Consider the following 15,004-nt stretch of genomic DNA (forward strand, 5'->3'; position numbering starts at 1 on the left):
CAAGCTGTTTTGTCATGTGGTGGGTGCGACAACGTGCTGTACCAGTGCATGCTACCCAATCTGTCCTGACCTGACCTGAAGTTCTATCTATCTAAATTAATGGAAGGAACTATTAAGGAAAAGATTGCCCTGCACACGTCTTTAAGAGTAGTGTTATTGACCATTCAACATGGGCTCAAGCGAGGAAAGTCGTGTTTCACTAATGTGCTAAAATTCAATGAGGAAGCAACAAAATGATACAATCACAGATGTGCTTACATGCATATTTATTCATTTAGACTTTCAGAAGACTTTTGATAAAGCACCATTAGAGAGGAAATTTGACATGATTCGATGCCACTAAGCATTACTCATTTCATTCTTATTGCTGGCATATCCTCCAGCAAGGAAGTAGGCCTTAAAAACTTAAAAAGACCAGACCAAACCTGATTCAGGTCTGAGCCCCAATGAGGAGATCTTACCTAAGCAGCATAATCCCAAAAGTCAAGAGGCAGGTTTTTCTGTATGCATAGGCCCAAAATGGGTGTAACGACGCTTAAATAAAAAGAAAACAGGAGTGTGCTCCCCTTGACTTTCTCATATACTGATATAGAGAAAAATGACAACAGAACCACTTCCAGTTGCACAATATTTCTCCAATATCATTTCTCATCATAACTAATTGATAATATCGATACACAATCATTCATCTCTATTTATAATCAAAATTTATATTAAAATTATAATTTCGCACTTAGTGAGGTTGAAAACAGCGGTTGAATTTTTTCATGCTTACAAATGAATTACCTAGACTATGTGCAAATTAAAAAGAGTTATAGTCGCCTAAAAACATACAAAAAGTGTTAGTATTACATAACACATGCAATAAATTGTTACAGGTAAAATTGCATCTAGCTACATTTAATTATGATAATGATCGCAGATTTAACTAAAAATAAAATAAAATTATATGTGTATAAATTAATATAAAATTACTAGTTATTGAAAGAATATGTATCATATTGAAGTTTTTAATATTGCGTACAAATTTATATTTCCATGATACAAAAAATTCAGATGTTTAAATAAAATACTACTTCCAGTTGAGTAATTCTTATCAAATTTTATATCTGTTTGCTTTTATATATATATATATATATATATATATATATATATATATATATATATATATATATAAATCTGAACCATCTATCTGTAATTATAACCATGGTTTACTTGAAAATTCACGTAAGGATTCAGTTAAAAGTGACACTTCCGGTTCCTGGAAGTTGCCCAAAAGTTAATAGGATTCCTTATTTTTGATATAAAGCAGGTGTACAAAATCTCATTAACCCAGGTCAAAGTGTTTTCGAGTTATCTTGTTTACACACAGACAGACATAATTTCAAAAATAGTATTTTTGGACCCAGGAAGGTCTAAAACGTCAAGATTCATCAAAATCACGAGGTCAAATTTTTTCATGATTCCTATATTTTCTCTATACTATGTATATGAGAAAGTACAAAGTCCTGAAATTGCCTGAATATAGAATGAGGATAATCAAGGCAAGACAAAAGAAAGAAAGGGAGAAATGAACTTGGGACAGGGCAATGACTTTGTTTGTACCATAAAACCTATATCTCTAAAAACATCCAAATACTTCAGTCTTATTAATCTTCCTAAGTGCACTATTCAGCATCAAAATGTTATATATCAATTTTATCAAGTTCCCTTTTTGTAATCCCTACAAAAGCTGAAGCACAGCCATCTAATATTGCTTCCGTTAAAATCAAATTCCCAAGTTGTTAAGTTGTTGGCAGCTGCTGGTATCTTTTTGAAGTTATTTAGTCTGTGACATTTTGTTAAGATTTTTGTCCAAGATGGTAGAGCCAAAACCTTTAAAAAAGGCATTTATTAAAAAATTGTAACCCATGGAAAATTTAGATAAAAAAAACAAAAAAATTAATTAAACTAAACCTAATAAGCAAAAGAAAAAAAAGAAAGCGCAAACAAAAAAAAAGTGAAATAAAAGTGAATTGACAAATATTCCAACATGACTTTTCCGCGTTGAATTCAAAGAAAGACATACGGTGCAATAAAACTTTCTAAGGCTCCGGCCAGTTTGCATTACCCCACTCATGAACAGGAGAATGTGTGGAGCAATGAAACCAATGATGTGAATAAAATGAAAGTGTCACAGCACAAACTCTAAATTTATACTGAGGTCATGTAGCATACAGTGAAAGGCTACAATCTTTTTTTATTATTACTACACTTTTATTACTATTACTAGACTAGATTTATTTTGTGCATACCTTTTTCTAAGTTGAATTCAGAAGCAAATAAAACAAACTCATCATGAGCCAAATAATATTTTAATTCTGTGGTTATAGCGTGAATGGCTATAATCTTTTTGCATTCTTTTATACATTTACTTTATGCACCAATTTGTTCCTATACAGAGTTGACATTTGAAAAAATGTCTATTGGTTTTTCCCCTTGGAGAACTACTTTATTTCTTACAAACTTATGGTGAATGTTGTGGGCTTATTCTGTGCATATTTCTTGCTCTGAAAATATGATTGTTTTGCAATTCAGTGCTGTCTCTCAGCTTTGTTTTCTTGATCAAACTGAGCGGGTTTGTTAGCTATTCTTATGTGTGAATAGACCACTCAAATAGCTATTGTATATAGTGGATAGACACCGATTTTTTGCCCATTATCAGCTTTTCTGGAAAAAGATTAATGACAATTAAAACCTTTTAAGAAGTTTTTTTTAACCTTTAGAGGGAATTATCTGCCATATTTAGGTATATTCAGGTACTGAAGACCTTGAAAAACACACTTTAGTGATCCAAGAGCTTCGCCACAATGGTCTAATATGTGTTTTCACAAAATTCCAGTACATGTTGAGTACCACTGTTTAAAATGTTTGTACTTTTGGTGTAATTTAGAAGGTGAATATATTCCTGACCCACTTATCCTAAATGAGTTTGAGCTGAAAATAAAAATATATAATACTCGATAGAAGCAGTAAGGAGCTAGAATGTATCTTTTTGACAGTGAACCTATGTCACCTCAGATAATTAGGGCTGCACTATATCACTTAAGTTCTTTAATAATCTGATATTATTGTGAGTTGTATAACCATATGGAATTTATTATGACAGAAAAGGGAGCTTAAAAAGAAATTGTTCAGGATAATGAAGAGGTACAATAGAATCTGATTCTGTAAAAAGAAACTCATCATTATTACTCAAATTCTGGCAAGCATAATAAAACTACTAAAAAAGCATAGAAATCAAACTGGAAAAGCAATCTAAGTGAAGCTAATTTATATTTTTAATAAACACTTATATATGCCACAATTCAATTTAACATATAAAAAATGAATTGTGGAGGGAGTGTGTTGCTATGTTGCCTTAGTAATAACAATGACAAGAAAACTCAAAAATCTGTGGCAGAAACCAGAAGAACTTGCTTTGCTCACCTGGCTTTATGTAATAAGAAATAAATGCCCGCCTCAGTCAACTATCTTCCAATGACCACAAGACTAAACAGTACAGAACTGTAAAAAAGAATGAGGGATAGCACAAAGAAATGTGGCAAAACATCATAAAACTATATTTGAGATCCACAAACAAACACAACCGATGCAGTGACCCGACATTTGCGCAATAGACATATGAGCGCTGACAAAATCGCACCCATTAAAACGCGGCGTCAAAATCGCACTGACAAAATCGCGAAATTTTCATTAAATATGAATTACTAGTTTAAAGCATATATAATAATGTTTATTTTAGAAGTCAATATGATGAGACACAGCACGCAGATAGTCCTTAAGATCACGCCCTGCATATGTAGGAAGAATTGCAGCAAGACGTCTTGATAGTTGAGCGTATTTAGACTTGCTGGCTGCCTGACTGCTGGTAAGTCCTCTTTGTATACGACACGTTATGCCAACCCTCGACTGAGTTATTTGTTCGTGGCATGCCATCAGCAACACGTTCTTGCATGTTCCATATGGCGATAGGAAACAACGGGTTGGCTCGTCAATTGCATCTGAATCGACCAACGTAATTGTCCTCCCAGTAATCATAAACATTCTGCAGATTGTCGGGTCTACTCTCGCTCAGTTCATCGAAAGCGGACCCAATATCTTCCGGAGGAACGAAACTCAGTGCAATTAGCATCTTTGAATACAGTTATAACCTAGCACATAATGTGTACATAATGCGCACATACGCGTCCCACTCTCTTGGCCTCTCTCGCGATTTTGTCGGGGCGCATTTGTCGAAAACCAGTTAGCGAGTTTGTCGGCGCGAGTTTGTCCGTCGCGGTTTTGTCGGCACTCATATGTCTATCGCGCTTTTGTCGGTGAACCACTGATGCAACAATTGGAAATGAAAAAACACTGCAAAATTAATGCAGTCTTGATTATATGGGAGTGCGGTACCAGGAGCTGTATAGTGTAAATAATATATTGCTATTTGGAACACATGCATTTCATGTGTGTTCCGTGTCTACATAGATCTATGTAAGTGTAAAAATGTTGAACACATACCTAAAGTAAAATAAATTTTTTTTTCATGTTTTAGTAATAATGACAAAATTTTTACATAAAGTGTATATGTGTGAAGACTGAAGTCCAAATATCAAATAAGCACTTTCACAAAAGGTACAAGTATTACAAAACAAGTGCACTTTTATTCAAGACTATAACCGAAGAAAAATAAATCGGGTTAGTGTACTTCGTTGTCACGACTACTTTGGTAGTACAGCAGTAAGAGCTGCTAACTTATAATTAAGAGGTCACGAGTTTGTGCTATTACCACTTCCCAAATAAAACGTTTTGAGTAGTGAGCTGCTATTATTGTTACTATTTATACTATACAAACATACATTTGATTTGAGTCTGTAACAGCTGATGTAAATTTACAGTACTTGTAAAAGTTAACATTTTTTGTTTTTATATTCATTTTATATTAAAATTTATTAAAATTTATATTATTTTTATTTTATATTCTCTCAGTTGCATTCACGCTCCCCCTGATCTGACACTGCTGTTTTCAAATAAAGATGTGCTATAACAGAGGTGAACTCAGATAAGGATGAGGGTTGTACATTGAAGAAAGAGAACAGAAGCCCTTCCCGCAAGAAACGTCCACTCACATATAAGAACAACGCAGCTACACCAGGCGTGAAGACAAAAGATGGCACCGTTTGGCTGCAGTAAAAGGTCTACCATCATCCTGCATTCTGCCCCACACCTGTTCTTCAATGAAACAGCACGGTTTACAGAGCTCACCAAGGTATCGTGGAAAGTTCTATTTGTGATTATGTTTTGTTATGGTCTTTATTTAAAAACGTTTATATGTTACTTATATAAAAGCCAGATTTAATGTTATTTACCTTGATTTATTTGCATATCTTCCTTCAGCATAAAGTCACAAGTAAACTACAGAACTTCCTCTCTTTGATCGACATGGCATTCTCACAAAGTACATGTGTACTGAAGTGACTTTAACCTTGAGCTCAGTAGCGAGCGGAAGGACAGAGCAGCAGCATCTCCCACAGGCACGTAACTCTTCGTAAACACAGAGTAAGTTCAACTGAAGTAAAGCCGACAGCTGACCAGGAGAAATAACCGGCAGTGAGAAATCAAAGTTGATCGCTCAGCGGGTGGTGGAAATACAGTATAAAGCTGACGGTCTCTTAGTGATTCAGCTGAACACAGAAAGCGCAGAAGCACCAAAGTAACTACAAAAAACAGAAAAGATAATATCAACACTAAACATAAGTTTCATCTGCTCTCTGCCCGTTGAGGGCACGTTTATATGTTGTGTGTCCTGCAGGATGTACAGTTCAGGTTTTCCGTCAGACAGCTTCATCTACAAAAGTGTTAATTTAGAGTTGATCAGGAAAATGCGCGAATTGGAGGACCGCATTAGGAACCTGAAAGCAATTAGGCAAACCGAAAATTGGATCGACTCAGTTTGTTTAGACAATTCGGCTACTTCTGATTCGGCTTCAGGCTCTCCAGGTCCCTCTGTAGTCAGTGCGCGGCCGAAGTCAGCAGCACCAATTCAGCCACAGGGAGAGTGGGTAACAGTAAGACAGGGGTCTAAGAAGCCAAAATTTAGTTCCTCAACACCCAGGTCACCATTTCGGACCCAGAACAGATTCTCAGCACTTTGCAGCATGCTTGTGGAGAATAAGAAAGTGCTCATACTTGGCAATTCCATAGTGGAGAATGTCAGAATTCCAAACTATGTTAAACCAGCAGTCAATGTTAAATGCCTCGCAGAGCCAAGATTTCTGATATAGACGCTAACGATGAAGCATCTACCTTATTGCTGCGTGTTGGCACTAATGATATTTATTTACAGCAATCTGAGGTATTAAAGAGGAACTTCATCTCTCTGTACACCAAAGCAAAAAGAAAATGTCGGAATTTAGTTGAATCTGGCCCCTTACCAAGATTATATAGAGGGGATGTGATTTATAGCAGATTGCATTCCCTTAACTGCTGGCTAGGAACCTGGTGTACAAATAAAAGCACAGTGTTTGTGAACAATTGGGATGATTTTTGGGAAAGGCCTGGATTTTTCAAAAGAGATGGGCTTCATCTTAACTGGAGGAGATCTTATGCATTATCCCAAAATGTGGCAGCAAAACTGCCTGGTTGACTGATCAGAGCACCATCCAGGCCACAGTCATGTGATCTTAAATCACAGGCTGTTGTTTATCCCACCTGTTACTATCCTGCAGCTGTTACCCATAATCCCTGTTGTGGAGCATCTAGTAAATTTAGTCTTGATGCAAATCTTAAATTACTTGATAACCAAAAAATAAGGTGTATAAATAGACCAAGGGATAAAACCAGACCCTCCACCAGGGGCACCTGTAATAGAAATTTACTTCAAATTAAAACAAAAAATATATCACCAGTTCAGAAAGAAGCATGCAGTTTTAAATGCTGCTTATTGAACATTCACTGTCTTGTCAGTAAAGCTGTTTTGGTAAATGATGTAATATTAAGTACAAAATCTGATCTGTGTCTTCTCACTGAAACCTGGCTTACTAAATGTGACACTGTTCCCCTAGCTGAGGTGTCACCAGATGGATACTCGTTCCTTCATAAGTCAAAAATTTGAGGACTTTACATCCTTTGAGGCATTCATTTTAAATTTTAAAACAGATTCCAACACAATTATAGTGCTAGTCTACAGACCACCAGGGCCATATTCTTTGTTCATGACTGAATTTAACAACCTTTTATCTGATTTGGCTATAAGTTATGATCATGTAGTACTGATGGGGGATTTTAACGTACACATTGATGTGGAAACTGACACTTTTAGTAAATGTTTTACTTATTTGTTAAATTCAGTAGGATTTTGTCAGATTGTCAAAGGTCCAACTCATCATCATAACCACACATTAGATTTAGTTATAACTTACAAAGTTGAAAATCAAAATTTAAATATCACAGCATGGTGGCACAGTGGGTAGTGCTGCTGCCTCGCAGTTAGGAGACCCGGGTTCGCTTCCCGGGCCCTCCCTGCGTGGAGTTTGCATGTTCTCCCTGTATTTGCGTGGGTTTTCTCCAGGTGCTCCGGTTTCCTCCCACAGTCCAAAGACATGCAGGTTAGGTGCATTGGCGATCTTAAATTGTCCCGAGTGTGTGCTTGGTATGTGGGTGTTTGTGTGTGTGTTCTGCAGTGGGCTGGTGCCCTGCCTGGGGTTTGTTTCCTGCCTTGCACCCTGTGTTGGCTGGGATTGGCTCCAGCAGACCCTGTCACCCTGTAGTTACGATATAGCTGGTTGGATAATGGATGGATGGAAATATTACTCCATTAAATGAAATTACTTGCAATCACTACTTAATTACATTTGATTTAGCCCTGCCCTTGCCAATGCACTCACAGATTAAAACAAAGACAGTGCGACATCTAGATTGCAATTCTGCTTCAAAATGTATAGATACTCTGAGTAATTTGAGTGTAATTGTGGAAAACCATTTAGATCAGTTAACACATCAAATGTAAATGTGGAAAACAATTTAGATCAGCTAAAATCACATTATAATGTGACCTTGAGACATGATGTGGATACAGTGGCTCCCCTTAAAACAAAAGTGATCAAAGCACATAGAAACTGACCCTGGTTTAATGAAAACACTTGAGCTGACAGTACCCCATCATTATACACAGAAGTGAGATATGGTATCCCGCAGGGCTCAGTACTGGGACCTTTACTATTCTTAATTTACATGCTTCCACTGGGATCTATCATTAAGAAACATAATGTCAATTTTCACGCGTATGCAAATGACACCCAATTATACCTTTCATTTAGATCAAATTAAGTTTCTCTGATGTTGTCTTTAATTAGTTGTGTTAGTGAATTAAAGGAGTGGATGGATGAGAACTACTTGTCTTTAAACACCTATAAAACAGAGATGTTATTTGTTGGAGGGAATGACGCTGATCACAACAATATTTTGTCATCATTTAACTCAGTTGGAATCCCAATTAATTTTACTGAATCAGCCTGCAATCTAGGAGTTATCTTTAATTCTAGCATGTCATTTAAAGCACATATTACAAAGTTGTCCAAATCATGTTTCTTCCATCTTAAAAATGATGGGAAATTAAGGCGCTTTCTAAATAAACAGGATTGTTTAATTAATTTATGCATTTATTTCTATTAGGATTGACTACTGCAATGCTGTGTTCACTGGATGTTCAAACTGTTCTCTATACAGCCTCCAGTTAATCCAAAATGCTGCTGCAAGCATTATTACAAGAAAAAGAAAATACAAACACATAACTCCAGTTCTTAAATCCTTACACTGGCTCCCGGTTAAGTTTAGAGCAGATTTCAAAATCCTCCTTTTAATATATAAAGCATTAAATGGCCAAGGTCCAGCTTACTTGTCTGAACTTATCATGACTTACAAACCAGAGTGCACATTAAGATCTCAAGGTGCCGGTCTGCTTATGATTCCAAGGAATAATAAAATAACAGTGGGATGTCGAGCTTTTAGTTACAGGGCCCCTAAACTGTGGAATGGTCTGCCTGCTACTATAAGAGATGCCCCTTTCTTCTCAGCTTTTAAATCCCGGCTGAAGATTCACTACTTCAGCTTAGCATATCCTGACTAGAGCTGCTGATTAACTGTACAGACTGCATTTCTGTTGTTAGTCATAAGCACTAAACATAAGTAACATGATAGTTATAATTTGTTACTAACCCTCACCTATTCTGTTTCTCTTCTCGATGCTCAAATGTGGCACTTGGTGCCACGGCCCACCTGCCAAGTTGTTTTGCCTGCCTAAGGTGAAGTCATTCCCGATGGAGGATCGCTGGTATCGTGGGGTAGAGGGGTCCTTTCATTGGATTGGCTGGCCCAGCGCTGTTTCAGCTGTGGAATGGCCAAATGGGGGAGGCAGCTTGATGGCTGAGGTCTCCAGGACTCTAAACAAATCCAAATCATATTATGTGATATCATCTACAGTTAAATTCTGCTCAATACTTGTAAAATTTTTATTTTTATACTGTATTGAGGATTTATTCTGTTCTGTGTATTGTACTGTATTATATTGACCCCCTTCTTTTTGACACCCACTGCACGCTCAACCTACCTGGAAAGGGGTCTCTCTTTGAACTGCCTTTCCCAAGGTTTCTTCCATTTTTTCCCTACAAGGGTTTTTTGGGAGTTTTTTCTTGTCTTCTTAAAGAGACAAGGCCGGGTTGGCTGTGAAGAGTCTGGGCCTGTTAAAGCCCATTGCAACACTTCTTGTGTGATTTTGGGCTATACAAAAGTAAATTGTATTGTATAATGATTCTACAACATTTTATGTGTTTTTTGAGAAATTGTACTCTACGCTAGTGGAGATGTAAAACAAGCAAGTCAGGTGTTTGTGTGTGCAACAAGAGAGTGGGAGAGCAGCAGCCTTTTATTAGTCATTTTACAAAAAGAGTTTGTGCAGTCCAGTTGCTGTTTTGAGACAGTTTTGTAAAGAGCCCAGCTCAGTTGTGAAAATGAACACTTACTACGAACCTCACTATTTCTCTCTCTCACACTGTTACTTGGTAAAAACTCAAAAGGCCACTTTAATGGAGGTCTCTTTTATATGCTGGGCACTTGAAAAAGATCTCTAACTCTGGCAGTAACTCTTTTTTATTTTTATTTTTCAGTTAACGATACTGTATATATAATTTGCAATTAAATAACAGAAGGCATGTGAGAGCTGTCATCTTGGACTGAATGAATAAAGACATGCCTCACTCAGGTTATATGATTCATTGTATTACTTATATTAGTTCTGATGCAAATAGATATACATTTTAAGTGAAAGCTTAAATCAAGTGTCTCTATCTGATTGCTATTGGTGTTGCCAAGAAACTTTGGATCATTCATTCCTTGTCTAGCCGTGGTTCCTTAAGGGCATAAAAGGATGCTCTAGTGAAGCCATCTATTGCTGCCCAACTGGGTAGAAGTAAAGGACTGAAAGTAAAAGCAGCACCCAGTTAGCAAGTAGCTTACCGTAGAGGTCCCTGCATTTGAATATGCAGGGTACAACAGAGAGAGTGAGACAGGTAAGAGGTTACAGGTAACAGTTTTATAGCTAGTTTTGACATTTCTTCCTATGCCCCATTCAGAATAGAAGTTAACAGGTCAATTGGTTCCTCTCATATTAGGTGCATGTCATAGATGATGTGATAACAAGATAAAACAAAGATGAAGAAAAGTAATCAATCCCTAGTACAGTATGTCACTGGTCATTTAGACGAAAATTGTTTTACATTGGAATTTACCCTCTCTGTGTTATTAACACTTTAAGAGAAGAAACAGTTAAACAAAAAGCAAAAAAAGAAATAAATAAAAGCAAAAAGTCTAGAACTTATTCAAAAGAAATATAACAGACCTTTCACTTACCTAAAGTATTCTTGTCACTGGGATGGGATGCTGGTGCCTGATCTGTCTTGACTGGCATGAGGTCATTGTGATAACCTCTGACATCGATATCATCTGACAAAATATAGATTTAAAAGCTACTTAAATTGAGCGCCTCACAGCCATTTGCTGCTCAGGAAAATATATCGCCTATAAACTTTTTTCAAAATAGAAACACCTCAAGTTTAATATCAAATGACTTTGAGTTGAAGAAGGACAAGTCACAATAACATGGAAAGAATATACAAATTGCACACACTACAAAGCTTGAATTGCACACCACATTTTAAGCAAGTACACCAGCATGTACAGCCAGAAGACCACTGAAAAAACTATTTTCTATATACATATATATATACTTGTTCTGCACTTCTTTCAAACAGGAGTACATACCTGCTGGCTTTTTTTCCCATGAAATGGAAGAAGCATACATAGACTTCTTTGATGGATTTTTTGGGTTTAGTCCGGTCCTCCTCAGCCGTGAGTGAAAATCAAATATGAAGTATAATGACTTATGAGTAATGCATTCCTTATATTGAGCTCTTTCTCTTTTCTGATTGCTGAGGCTACCATTAAGGAAGAAAATGGCACTGGACTTTTAATAACACTTTGCTGTCGTGTGCTACACATGGTCTTGATGGAAAAATTCTCTAAACAGAAGGGCAAATGTGTGATTAAAAAATAAAAACAGCAACAACTGGTGGTTCTCATTTTAATACAGGAGACAACCCCATCTCTAAACTGGAAGGTTCGGGATGCATGTGTGCACACACGTGCCTAGAGAGCACTGCTGGGCCAGTTGGTTCAGCTTCTTAGCTGAAAACAGGGTTGCTGCACCTGGCACAATGATAATTTTATATACTAAAACAAGCAGTTTTACCTAGAGAAGTAATTAATTTAAGTAAATATTAGTAAATCAGGAAGAAATTACTTAAGAAAACAAAGCTGAGCATTGATGAAAGCATTTTAATAATACATTATATTACTAAGGGAAGCTAATTTCTTATTTTTCACGGCATCTGGTAAGCCTGTAGCCCACTTGGGATCATAAGTAACTGCAATTGAATCAGTGGCAAACTAATCCCAATGGCCCAAGTTCCAAAGTTGCTTTTTTGTCTCATATTTGTGCAGTTTGTTGTGGGGGTGTATAAATGTGGTGGCCAGGGGCCCTACCAGTGTCAAAAAGGAAAACTTGCCAATTTAATATGAAGTGTAGACATCAAATCTATCAGCAAGCTTGAATAATTTTTGAAGAATTTCCTAGGAAAAGTAGTTACTACACACTGGAAAACTTCCAGACCAGTATTTTGCCAGATCCTAACAATATATACATTTTTGTGTGTTTGGTTTATTTTCCCTCACCAGTGAGGGAAACAAAATCAATTCCTAGTCTTAACTTGATGTCTCACGGTACACATCTATGGCTGTGGATGTGTTCTTCATTAAAAAACCATTGGGATATGTCACCAGAACATGTCGAGCCTGTTTTCATTAAATTTGCCCAGGTGTACTTCAAAAGAAAGCTCAAAACAACAAAGGTTTAAAATGCCTAAGTGAGAGCCGAGATGAACAGGGTGAAAAGATTTCTTCTAAGAGACCAGGAGAACATGATCAGTAGAGAACAAGAATTAGTAAAACGGTCTAAGTACAGTAGAAGACACCCAGAACTTATATCACAGTGTTGTGCTTTAATCTATAAAGATGTAGCATTTTTAGGCTGCAGAAACAAAAATACAATTTTCACCTGTAAGTAGATGTTGCTTAGTTATTCAAACAATTTTAATTTGAATAAGACAATGTCTGGGTTGGCCACTTGCATGTGTTGTCACTTGTGGGTTATCTGAATGCCATCCTCAATAATAGCATTAATCCATGAGAATACAAATGTAAAAAACATAAGAGGAATTATAAATAATGTATAACAATACATAAACCATGAAACCCTTCTCTTTGTTATGCCAGATGTTGATTCTTGGAGAGAGGAATGCAATGCTTCTCTCTCAAGATTCTGTGCTGAAATTCTTTATAATAAAGTTAATAATAAATGGGACCTGGGCAGCTCCTAAAATCTTTCTGTGTTATTGCAGAGAATTATATTTTTCATTTTGAAATGTACTAAATATCTGAAAGCAAAATCTAAAAATCTGATATCCATGAAAATTCTTGTTTATGTTATCTCCCCTATGTGCCATTTTGTTTCTATAACTGAGTTATCAAACTGCAAGAACCGTTTTTCCTACATTTACGACGTGTGCACCTTTTGTGTGATAGAAACCACAGCATAAAGAAAAGTGTGCGCATTGCAACAGGTACGCACGTCGTAAATTTAGGAAAGACGGTTCTTGCAGCACGGAGAAAAAAAAGAAAGAGACAAATATATGGGACATAGGGTGTACATTTTTTAAGTTAACTTTTTTCAGTTGTATTCTCTCAATGATGATCATGCTCTAACACCCATACCCCCCCCCACCGCCTTTCCTGATCTGACTCTAAGTAACAGCGACAGCGTAAATTCAAACCCGATCTGACGTTGTTCGTTTTCAAATAATATTGCATTAGTGCGATGATGTTTTCTAGTTGTTACTATTCAAGTCATAAAATGAATAATTCCAAATATCAGATATACCTACATCTATATTTTTTTTTTTGACATCATAAACCATAAGGTGCATACTAATTCAGCCTGAGCAGGAACACTCAATAAAACTGAATAAAAAAAATAAAGTGACAGTGAGATATGAAGAAGGCAAATTCATTTGCATTTCTGTGTCAGCTTTTATCCCTCCAGATCAGAGAATGTCCAGTTCCATTGCCTCAAAACACCACTCACATCTACAGTTATTCCCAGTTTCAAATAAAAACAAACAGTGTCAGATCCCTAGGGTGGTAGTATGTATCGTGATTGCGAAGTGAAGTGAAAAAAAAAGGTCACTTTTATAAGTACAGTACTATAAATGTACATGGTCTGTTACAGACACAAACCAAATGTATGTGTGTACTGTATAATATTAACAATAAGAGCAGCTCACTACTGAAAACAGTAAATATAGGAAGCCGTGGGAATCGAACCAGGGACTCTTGATTACAAGTCAGCAAATCTTACTGCTACACCACGGAAGCTGTTGTATTGTCCTTGTACCTTTTGTGAAAGAGTTTATTTGATCTTTGGACTTCAGGCTTCACACATTCTATAGTTTATGCCTACATTTTTTTACATTTATTACTAAAATATGAAAAAGTTTCTGTTTTAACAATAATGGAACACACATGAAATGCATGTGTTCCAAATAACAATCTATTATTTCCACTCTAAAACTCCAGCTGTTCACTCCCAGATAATCAAACAAGGCATGAGCTGGGAGAACTTAGTGAACATTCTGCGACGGTTGGGGAAGGAATAGCTGGGTGCTTGCTGCTTGTCTAAATCGGCAAATTTACAGGACAAAAGACGCTGACGGAGAGGTGCGAACGGATTTAAGGTGGGCCGGATTTACGAGTTTTCTCGTAGGCTCTGGTAATTCTAGTGTTAAACTGCTGTAGGGATTGGAATTCTGCTGCGGTTCTTTGGACTCCGTTCCTCTCACTGTTCTAGAGGACATTCTCTTCTCACGACCAGTTGGTTGACAGAAGACCGGTTGTTTATCTAACCCTCACTCGTCCACCTTGTGGTGGTGTGTAATCCTCTAATCCTTCACCACTCTCAACTCCAATTCCACCAATGAGGAAACACAGTGCTAATGGCTATGCCCATATTCCCCAAACTGGAATCTTGCAGTTCATTCTCCTTCCTTAACACTAGAATTACCAGAGCCTACGAAAAAACTCATAATTCCGTCCCACCTTAAATCGCTTCTTAAATCCCTTCACACCTCTCCGCCAGCGTCCTTTGTGTTCTAAATGTGCTGATAAAGAGAAGCTAGGAACAGCTGGCTTTTCCATCCCCCCACCAATTTAGAATGTGCACGAACTTCTCCAAGCCCATGCCTTGATTGAGTATCTGGGAGTGAAGTGGAGTTTTAGAGTGGAAATAATAGATCGTTATTTGGAACACACGCAT

The sequence above is a fragment of the Polypterus senegalus genome, chromosome 1 (genome assembly GCF_016835505.1).
Source record: "Polypterus senegalus isolate Bchr_013 chromosome 1, ASM1683550v1, whole genome shotgun sequence".
Taxonomy (NCBI): domain Eukaryota; kingdom Metazoa; phylum Chordata; class Cladistia; order Polypteriformes; family Polypteridae; genus Polypterus; species Polypterus senegalus.